Source organism: Catharus ustulatus, chromosome 2 (genome assembly GCF_009819885.2).
Source record: "Catharus ustulatus isolate bCatUst1 chromosome 2, bCatUst1.pri.v2, whole genome shotgun sequence".
Taxonomy (NCBI): domain Eukaryota; kingdom Metazoa; phylum Chordata; class Aves; order Passeriformes; family Turdidae; genus Catharus; species Catharus ustulatus.
In genome coordinates this window covers 14,490,896-14,502,219 of record NC_046222.1, presented here as the reverse complement: position 1 = coordinate 14,502,219, position 11,324 = coordinate 14,490,896, and positions in this window count along the sequence as shown.

The following is an 11,324-nucleotide window of genomic DNA, read 5'->3' as shown; positions in this document are numbered from 1 at the left end:
GGGTGTGCAATTTTTCCAGAAGCTGAGGAGTGCAACATCATCATCATCTTGCCCTTGGTGAACTGGCTTCTGTTCAAACAAAATGTTTACTTTCTATATTAATTGATATATTCTGTAGTTTTGCAGCTGCCTGTTTAGGAATTCTTAGTGGGCGGGAAGGTAATGTGGTCATGACATTGAGTGCTATCTTTTGTTTGAACTTCAAAGCTAACAGTTCAATTATCTTAATGCATTGCTGAGTGAATGTCAGCAAAGGTATTTGCTGGTCACAGCATGTTTTATGAACACTATGGAGATGGGGTGGATTAACTTCAATTGATCAGGACTAGGACCTTTGCCACCTTGAACTTTGATTTTAACCATACAGGCTGCTGTCACTTAGGGATTTCAGTAACTGCTGCCCTACAGCAGGAAAAATGTGAAAGAGAGGAAAAGAACAAGGTGAACTTACATACTTTCCCTACTAAGAATGCCTTGACACCTTGTTCACGATAAAGATAACAAATAAGGGATACTTCCATGGTTTTGGAAATAGAAAGTAGGTGGGTATATGAGAAGATGTAAAGATGCTTAAAGGCCAGAATTACAAAGGCTGCAAAACAATAAAGAATAAGTCAAAAGTGCTCTCCTATAAACAGCATTTTGATATATCAAGACAGTGATGTGTAATGGGTATTTTTAAATTTTGAATGATTTTTTTGTGTATGTACTTCCATTGTAAAAAAGAAAAAAGTGTATTTAGAGCCTCAAGAAGTAATATACAGAAGAGTATAACTAACAATTTATCCATTGTTAAATGACTGGCAGGCTGAAGCAGTAAGATACATGCCTTCACCATTCGCATATATACTTCTGGATTTGGTGATATGACAGAAATGTATAGATTTTTAATATTATCATAGTAATAGATTTTGCATAGGACAAACAGAGCTGAGGTATTATTTAACTCTGCCAGATTTTTACTTCTCAAATGTAAAAAATAATCTGTGTTGTAGTTTGGATCTATAAACTAAAGTTTGGATCTCAAACTAAAGTTTACACCACTGGGAGAAAGACTGGTTTGTGTGTTGGAATAAGGGTGATAAATTAAAGTACTTGAAATAAAAAGTTGTTCTCCAAGCTGCAGTAAAGTGGCCTTTACCTCTATTTCTTCTAACATTAAAGACATCAAGTATGATATTGAACCTCTAATATGCATAACAACAATGTTCTACCAGCATTGTATCATGTAAAATACAAATGATGGATATTATGAGTACTTTAAAGCTTTTTATATGTACTGTGCAGAACATCTTGGGCGACTTACGAAAGCCAAGTGGTGAACAAGTGCTCTAATGAGAAATATATTGTTATGCCACTATACCAGTCTGCAAATCTGTCTGCATGTCAGGGCCTTTATGGAAATCAAAGACGAGAGTTCACTACGTCATTTACAATCGATACTTCTCTATAACATGAAAATTTTCCATCAGTCTCTTAATTCTGAGGACTTTAAATAGTCTCTGTTACACCAAGGAATTCATGAAAAAGGTTGATTTACTTTTTAATATTTTTTTTATTTCCAGCTGGTTTCATAGGACTCCACTGGACCCACTCCAGGTGCTCCATGTCTCTCTTGGACTGAGGAGCCCCAAACTGGACACAGCACTCCAGATGTGCCTCCCCAGGGCTGAGCAGAGGGGCAGGATCACCTCCTTCCACCTGCTGGCAAAGCTATTCCAAATGCATCCCAGGATCCCATTGGCCTCTTTGGCCACAAGGGCACTCCTGGCTCAGGAGCAGCTTGTTGTCCACCGGGACCCCAGGTCCTTCACAGACCTTCTTAATATTCTGCTGCTCAACGGTAATTTTAAATGTGCTTTTAACATATTTAGAATATGTAATAGTTACAGAAACTGAATGAAGGAAAAATACACGGGGATTCGAAACCTGTCTATGAGAAGAGAAATCACAGTAAAATCTTTCCGTTAACTGTGTAAGAGGATGTATTTGCAACATGTACCCATAGCAAAACCCGACTTATTTTACCACATTAGTATTGAGTCTCTTTCTCTGTATAGCTATTTCTTTTCTTAATATATGGGCTTAGACTGCTACAGTCCTTCACAAACTCTGTAGGAAAATCCAACTTTCAGATGTAGGTGTGTGATCAGCGTTTCCTATTACTTGTCTAATGAGCTCCATGCAGTTTGTGATGGGTTTTTTTATTATGTTGGGCGACAAGAAAATCTCTCTAAAACTAGAAATTATCAAAATAATTTTGAAGAGTGTAACAGACGCGACTGGCTTCAACCCCCTTATTCCCTCCTGGAGATTGGAAACACCCAGTGTAATGGCAAATGAGCATGTTAGTGGGAATCATGTTCGTATTGTGATTGAATTGCGTGCTGGAATTGCTGTATTTTGTTCTGTGTAACTTACATTTTTATTGTGTCTTTTTTTTTTTTTTTTTTTTTTTTATATCTTTGCTAAACTGAAAATCTCATAGAATGCCAAAGATCCTCAAATAAGTAGGTAAATTTGATTTTAAATGTTACACCCTCCCTGCATGGAATATGTCAAAGAACCTGCTCAGAGAGAATTGGAGCCTGATAGGGCATAATGAAGGAATGAGAGAATGAAGGTTTATCTAAATTTTTCTACCACGATGAAGATACTTGCATAACTTTATCTAGTTTGCATAATGATCCTCATATGTGTTTGTGCATTTTGCCTCTTTAATTTTCTGAAAGATGAAGCAACTGTGATGGTCTTGTAAAAGAGAGGAAAAAGTCTCCAGTACAAGGTTGGAGCAGTAACACATATTTTTTGCTATTTTCTAATTATTATCTTTTAAAATATTTTGATCTGGTCCTAAATTTTTGTTCTTTCCTGAAATAAGACTATAGTTTGAAGATTTATTAATAAAAGAGCAGCAATTTATTGCTGTGGGCTTTTAATAAAGAAAACCCACATACTTTCTTTAATAATGCTATCAAAGGGGATCAGTACAGAGAAAGTACCATTTTATGAGGCCAGTCTCATCTTCCAACCTACTAAAACATTTAAATGAATGAAGTGACATGCTTGCCTTTTCAAGTCTAATATTCTGAAATTTGTTAATGTTTTACATTCAGGTTTTGCAGCTTAGGTCCACTTTTAAAAGGAAGAATGACAGCCTATATTTGACAAGTCTGATGTTTTCTCTGTGTGTATTCTTAAAAATGCAGCACTGTGATGCACAGCAAAATGGTTTTGGAGGTTCCTGTTGTGCCAGGGTCTGAATTTGATACTCTTAAGTCAATAGCCCTTTTAAAAGCAGCTGCCCACCACAGGTATGCATTTTCAAGCCCAATGAAAATGAGAATTTTTGCATCTGCACACACAGACACACATATATGTATATATAGAAAAGTTACATATTTTTCATCTATATGAATATATAGTTTTGAAAATTCTTATAGAGCTCCATCTTATGATTTCTCATTTAAAAGACAGTAAATGTGATGTGGCTAAAGAATTGTCTTAGTGCTAGAGAATTTCCACATCTAAATGCCTTGCAAAATATTTCACATTAACTCTACAATATTCCCCTTATAAGAGGTGTGATGGCAAGTGATCATACAGAGATGATGGGAAGAAGTTGTACAGTTTTAGCTGCTAAATGTTGTTCCTATGCAACTGAAATTATTCTCCATCTAGTTTAGTCTGAGCAAAGTTCTCTTTCACAGATCTGCCTATAAAAACGAACTGGACTTGCTATTTTATAGCATAGAAGTTCAGTTTGAAGTTTATATAGCCTCCACAAAGTAGGTAATAGTAGTAAAAACAACCAAATAATACTCACTGCCATTTCTTCTAAGGAAATTAAACAGATGTAATTCTGAACATGAAGGGGGAATAATGTGACCATTTTGCAGATGTTTCACGACCCAAATCACATTATTTGAGTCACTTCTCTTTCTCTGCCATGAGTTGATGGCAATGGATGGCTTCATAAAACTTTCAGTGACAGGTACAAAAAGGTGATTTTGGGCAGGAAAAATATTTTCCATCATCCTAGCAATGTCAAAATCAAGACATGACTAGAAGAGAAGTTGAGGATAATGGGTTACTTTGTTACTGGTCCATAGAACCTTGTCTTCTTGTGGCATTTGAAGGATGCTATGAACTACGGGGGTTTAATGATCTTATGGAATTTTCCACGGCTGTTAAATCAGAGAAATCATGAGGGAGGTGGAGGGGAAGGGAATGACTTCAGTGCTGCTGACGGAAAGTTTTATAGGCATCTTGCTGTTCCCTATGGTGGGGGAAGATGGAATAAACTAATGACAGGTTAGAGGTCAAATACTTAGAGTGCATAGGTACCCAACTGCTCAGATGCTGTTCTGAGTTTAAACATGACTTTTTGGAATCTTTTTTGGTTTTCAAAATTGTTTTACTATCATGAAGATTAGCTTTTTTTTAAAAAGGGTTTTTTTGAAGATGTACTCAGTATTTACTTATCAGGAAATATAGTACTTAGAGTGCAATTGTAGTGCTTTCAATTCAAATTCCAGCCTGAGTCCAAAAATATAAAATCTAGTATAAATAATCAATTATTTATTTATCATGAATATGCTTTTTTGGTGGCTTTTTTTCCTTAGGGTTAAGATTATATGCTACACAATAATAACACTTTTAATACTTCAGGCTGTTTATGCCCTCTGTTCTTAGAACATTTGGAATCACTCAGTTTAAACAGAGATTTTTTTTTCCCTTTCAATTTCATACTGATCCTGTGCAAGTTGAATTACCTGATGGAAAATAGACACAACCTGAGAGTATTGAACCAAAATAAATTTCTAGCTTGAATAATTGAATGAGTTGTGGTATACCCTTGCTTAATGGCTGGATCTTCAAAGTATTTTGTATATGCATAAATCTACTGTAATAAATAAAATCCATCCACTAGGTGTATGAAATCTGTGTTTCACAGAGAAAAAATGTTTTAAATCTAATGAGATCATAATTTATCCAAAAGGATTTTTGCCAGACCTTGGTGTACTCATATTTTATGAAATTAGAGCATAGAAATAGAGACTCTGTTGTAGTGCATCTACATGGAGGTGATCTTGTTTCTGTGTCGAAAAGTATGTTTTAATACTCTTCCTGTAATGTTTTCCAGTAAATATACATTGTTTATAAATATAGAACTTGCATAAAGCAGAGGTTTTGACTCCAAAATTATCTAAAACTTATAAAACATATCCCAGTCTTAGCTTGCAAGATACCTGCAGTGAGAAAGTTTAGAAAGTTTAGCAAAATAACATTTATTCCTTCAAACAGTTACTGTTTGAAAATGGATAAAATCACAAAACTAGTCATGCAAACAGGCAAAAACTCCATTTCAGTTTTGTTCCTTCAGGGAAGAATTTCCACCAGTAACAAAAATATGTTTGGCTAAGAGAAAAATCTTGTCTTCATTAAGTGACTATGTATTGCTGTAATGATGATGAGGAAGCTGAAAGAAGCCAGCTGTAGATAAATGTGAAACTTCAGGATAAATGTGAATCTTCAGAGGAAAGAGATAAAGAAACTTACAATTTCAAACAATTAAAGCTATGTAAAAACAACAGTTGGAATCTGTTTTCTGGTGGCAATAATGAAATAGTAGGTATTCATTTTAGAAGCCCTAAGAGGATTTAAAAACTCTAATAGATATCAGGTCCCAAATTATCCAACACAGTGACGCTAATAATTTTTCTATCCTGGAAAAAATGGCACTGTGGATCTCATAGAGATTTGATTACTATGAGATTTTCTGCTTCTGGCTGGCAAAGTTTGCTCACATACTAGGTGGACATCTGCAAAGTTGTTGGGTTTTTTTTTGTTTGTTTGTTTTTGGTTTTTTTGTTTTTGTTTTTTTTTACTCTTCACAAAAATGTGAGGTTTAAGTTAGATATTATAAAAAGATTCTTTCCCCAGAGGGTGGGTGGGCACTGGAACAGCTCCCCATGGCAGTGGTCGCAGCACCAGCCTGATGGAGTCAAAGAAGTTTTTGGACAATGCTCTCAGGCACATAGGGGGAGGTTCTTGGGATGGTGCTGTGCAGGGCCAGGAGTTGGACTTGATGATCATTGAGGGTCTTTTCCAACTCAGCACATCCTGTGATTCTGTAATTCTGCTACATTTAAAAGAGAGAGCTCACCTGGTTTAAGATCAGGTGTGTTAGAAATTCAGAGCGCTTATTCCATATATGATAAAAGTCTTAATGTGCTTGGTTTCCTCTACTGTAAACAACAATTCCATGTATATGCTGGGGCCAAGTGACTGAAAAGTGGCTTTGCAAAAAGGAGCAGAATTCCCAGAAATTGATTTTGTAATCCTGAAATATGTTAATTTTTATCCTCTTTGTTCTTTTGTTTTTCAGTAAGTACTTTTCCATTTAGCAAGGGTATCCAATCTATTCAGATAAGCTCATCTTTGGTTTTGTTACAAATTGAGTAGAAATACTAATTGTCTTGGGCAAGAACAGATACTTCAGGGAAGACTGCAACATTGAACAAATTGGCAGCATTTCTGTCCTCTGAAGAAAGAATATCAAAAATAGAAAATTTGTGCTAAATAAACACATTTATATAGCTTTACATATAGTTTTCTTGTCTGCTCTGTTTTATAGTGTGACTTCATACTTGCAATTAGGCAGTCAGACTTTGAAGATATGTTGGGAATGATTTGTGTGCTTTCTACTTGAAGCAAACCTAACCTGAGGGACTTCTCTGCAATCATTGACATTCATCCTGTGCTATATGGTGTTGAGCATACTAATTTTATCTGTGGATATGTGAGAAAAGTGGCTTGCCTATATATAAAAATTGGCAGCCTGTCACTGCCAATATATTTCTGTCATGTGGGCCAACAGCTTACCTTGCATACCCTTGTAGAGATGCAGAGTGTGTATGCAAAGGAATGATTGGGTCCTATCAGTAGCACAGGGTTGTTATGGCAGGATGCCCAATTAATTTTCTAGCCCTTGCATGATTACCAGTGGTAGACTGCATGCAATTGTACTGAAAATACAGTTGTTAACTCTATTGATCTTTTAAACACAAGGAATCTAATTTCAGGTTCCACTTTTATGTTTCAAGGTTGGTGGCTGAGCCAGGAGGAAGAGAAAATCTCTTGGTTTGTTAGATAAGAACACGAAAGGGGAGTGGACAAGCATCACACTGCTTTTATGATTTTATTTTTTATTTTCTTAATAGTATGGTCATTGGAAGACTGCATGTTTGTAAATTAATTTGCAGATTGGTTTAACTTTGCCTATAAAATGTCTGGTCTGAATATCATGGCATAATAATACCTGATAATCCTTTGGGTCTGATCTTTTAGCTCAGACTATTTGCTTTTTATATTAGCTGCTTAGTTTTATGAATTACATCAGCAGCAGATTACAGTAGGTGCTACTGTGCTAAACACCATACAAACACAAATCAAGGGACAGTGCCCTCCTCAAGCCCTTACAGTATAAACAGATTAAAAGATTAACAGGAAAACAGAGATGTGAAGTGTCTTGCTCAAGGTTACCCATCAGGCCAGTAGCAAAACCAGAACTGAACTGGTCTGTGTGCCCCAGTCTAGTATCCTGTTGCTGGCCCCTCTGGAAGTTAATTTGAAGTCGTATTTTCAATTTATGCATCCAAATTGTTTTTAAATCTAATTTTGATAGTCTAAAAGGCATCTTGGAAACAATAAAGCCTCCTTCACAAGGAAACTAGAGGACATAGTCTCACCTGAGGCATGTCTTGCCCTCTTTTTAGCATCGTTCATCATCTTTGACAAGAAATTCCTTTGAATACCATAGAAAGTTTTTCAACCAGCCCTTCACAGCATGAGAGGAAAGAAGCTCTACTTATTCCCAAACTGCATATTTACTTGCAAAATTTTAGTCCAGAGAATTTTAGACCCTCTACTTGAGGATCACCAGGAACTGTCTCCTTCCAGATGGGAACCTCAAGGACACCGTGACTGCTGCGCTCCAGCTCCTCCTATGGGGAGCTGTGCAAGTTTCCTGAGGAGAAAAAACCTAATCAGCAAAGACAGGAACAGACATCTGAAATTAGGAAGTTTTACCATAAAAAGTATTTAACAACTGTTGAGTTTGGCTGTGAATGTTCAGCTAACATTTAAAACTTAAGCACTTGGTCAGTAACATTTTAAATTAGAATTTAGGACCCACTCTAGCAAACCTCAACATAGGCACTACTCCAATCTCATAGAGGACTGGGCATACATTCTTTAAAGGTACTTGAGTGATGAACAAAGCAGATCCCAAACCCTACATTTTGTCTCTTTGAGCCTGTTTGGGTTTTTTTTACTCTGTGGAACTATTACAAGAACACATTGTAAACAAGGAAATGTTGCATAAATCTTTTCCTATTGATTAATTATGTGTATTGTAAGACATCATGTTCAGATTGTCTCTGCTTCTAAAAATCATAAAAATAATTTTAATCTATAAAGTATAGATTAAGAAAATTGCAACAATTTACTTAAACAGTCTAATCACAAACATACTTCTACCTTTCCATCTCAGCGGGAGGCTGAAGTTTAGATTTTTAAGTTGAAAATTTTAGCTATTGATTATGAGTTAAAATTGCTTTTATCTTGTGTAAGAAGATCAGCAATTTTGCATATGTACTTGCAGTGCATGCACTGCTTAGTTTTTTTGAAATTATTCTTATTAAATTTTTTATCACCTTTCCTTGAGGGTAAGGATTTTATATGACAGTCTCTCAGCAAACTCTGAAGAAAACAACAATTACTTTTATTTTGTCTGAACACAAAAACAAGGAACACATGTTGGATTCTATTCAGCTATGCTATTAGTAAAAAATTCTTTTTGAAAGACATGGTGGGGGGAAGAAAGGGTGGTGAAATAAAATAGAAAATAAAGGCCTCTCTGTTGCCTTAGTCTGACATTTAAGAGCAGGGAAACAACAAAAACTTCAATCACACCTCAAATCTTATCACAGTGGAGAGCGACTTTACTGAAACTCACAGCAGGTATTTTATTAAATCTGACAAGGGCGTGATCTCTTGTTCTGATGGGGTTTTTTTTTTTATTTTTTGTTGGTTTGGTTTGGCTTGGTTTTGTTTGGTCTTGGGTTTTCTTGGGGTATTTTGTGCCTAACTTTCATGCATTTTTTTACTCTGTTTGCCTTCCCTCCAATGGATAGGATTTGGTTAAATAATAGAAGTTGGACACACCCTTGTTTGCTTGCTTTTTTAACCTGGAAGTATAATTCATTGGTTTTGTTTTGGGTGGTTTTGGGTTTTTTTAATCCCTAACTGTCTATTTAAAGTGTTATAGCTCTCTAGCCCCTCAAATATCTAAATAGTTTTTCATCTTGGAGTCTAAGGCTTTATGAACTTACTGGCAGTTGTCTCATCTCGCTGTTTCAATATTAGTTTTCCTTATTTCTCTGACCATATGCATATTTTTCAGGTTATTTCAAATCTACTTCTTTTATTACTTATTACTAACAAGTATTACAATTCCACATTCTTGATTCATAAAAATGTCTAAAAAAATTTGCATGGTCTAAATATGTATATTTGTCCTTTCTCTGATATGACTTCCTAGTCCTTATTTTTGTTTTTTTTTCCTCCCATGCTTCTTCTGGATCCAAATATACTCCTTATGGAGTATGTTTAAAAGAATGGCTTTTCATAAAATTACAATTCTAAAGTTCTTTAAAGTTTAAAAATACTGACATGCACAAAGTGAAAGATGGCACTTGTTCCTCAGGAATATTGACTGGAATAGACTTGGTTTTCTACTTCAGAAACCTTGAAATATTACATGCAATTATTTTCAGCATTATTTTATAAAGTTTTATGATGCTCTGTAACACTCTAATCCTATGATGCAGGGGAGGGAAGGAGTGTTTACGTCCAGCATTGAATGCCAGTGTGAAACTACAAGAGGTAAAATACAGTCCCACTACCTGCTGAGAACAACAAGAGAAAGACCAGAAATGTAAGACACCCTTTGTCCTGTATTTATTCTCTGTAGAGTTCTCTGAGAGTCTGTAATCTGCCATCTGCAGGGGGCTCGGAGGTGACCAAAAGATACAGCTCTTTGCTATTATGTAGAGACAAAAGTGTAGGAGGAAAATTCTGTCACTTTTTTCATCTGCTTTAGGTAGGTCGAAATTACTTATCTAAAAGCTTCTGGAAGTAAATATGAGACTAAAAACCAAACACATTTGGAATAGCTTTTCTGTGGGTTCATCTTAGACCAGTTTGAAGCTATGTACTTAAATGGACCTCCAGTTAATGTCATTTGCTTATCATGCCTTAAAAAGGAGTTCAGATTCATAATTATAGCATGAATATTAATCATTACTGAAAAGATGATCTAATGTGAGGGGTTTATTTTTAAATTTTAATTATGATGCCTTTATACAATTTTTAAATATTTTGGCACAGAACTTTGTGCATGTCACATTTTATTTAAATTTTTAAATTTTATCCTGAAGTTGAAAATATTTGTGCACATCAGCAGAAAGGTCCAGTTCATGGAAAATTACTTTTGGAGCAATGAGGTGCTTAGTTAGAATACCTTAAACCAAAGAGTTATGTCTCAAAGGTTTTACTAAGAAAATTTATATTCAAAGTCTTGGAAGGAATGGGATACAAATGCTATCAAAAATATCTTAATTCAATAATGTGGGGAAATCACTTAAGAAGAAAACATTATATGCAAAAATACCTAAAGGTGGTTTAGATTTTAGTTTCTAAATGCTTGTGAAACCTAACTGATTTTTTTCCTTATTTTCTTATCTTTCACCTGTTTTTTAAGAGGAACCTTAAGAGGTACATAATTTTATAAGTAAAGCTATTTGGTAAATTTATTTTCCTTGGCAAAAGCAGTGAGGATGTTTTTTACTCTCTGTGTTGATCACTGTGATGATAATTATGTTAGTGAAATGATCTAGCAGGCCCACAGACTGTGTTTTTTATTTTGATCTCAGAAGTACACTTAAGACAGTGAATATTCAAGACAGGCTGGGTAAAGGATACTTTTTAAAAAATTACATATTTTTTTTAATTGAAAAATTAATATAGCTCAATTTTCAAATGTTGGTAAACCTATTAGGTTTGCATCAGATATTAAGCACTCTTCTGCTCTGAAAAAAAGAAATATTAGAAAATGTAGGTAAATGAATAAAGGTGCCAAAATAACATGACAATAATTATCAGAGATGACAATACATAAACCTCTAAAGAAGGAAAAATTAGAACTTAGGTTTGTGAAATTTCTATCATAAGCAGATCTATTCACACAAGAAAGTAAC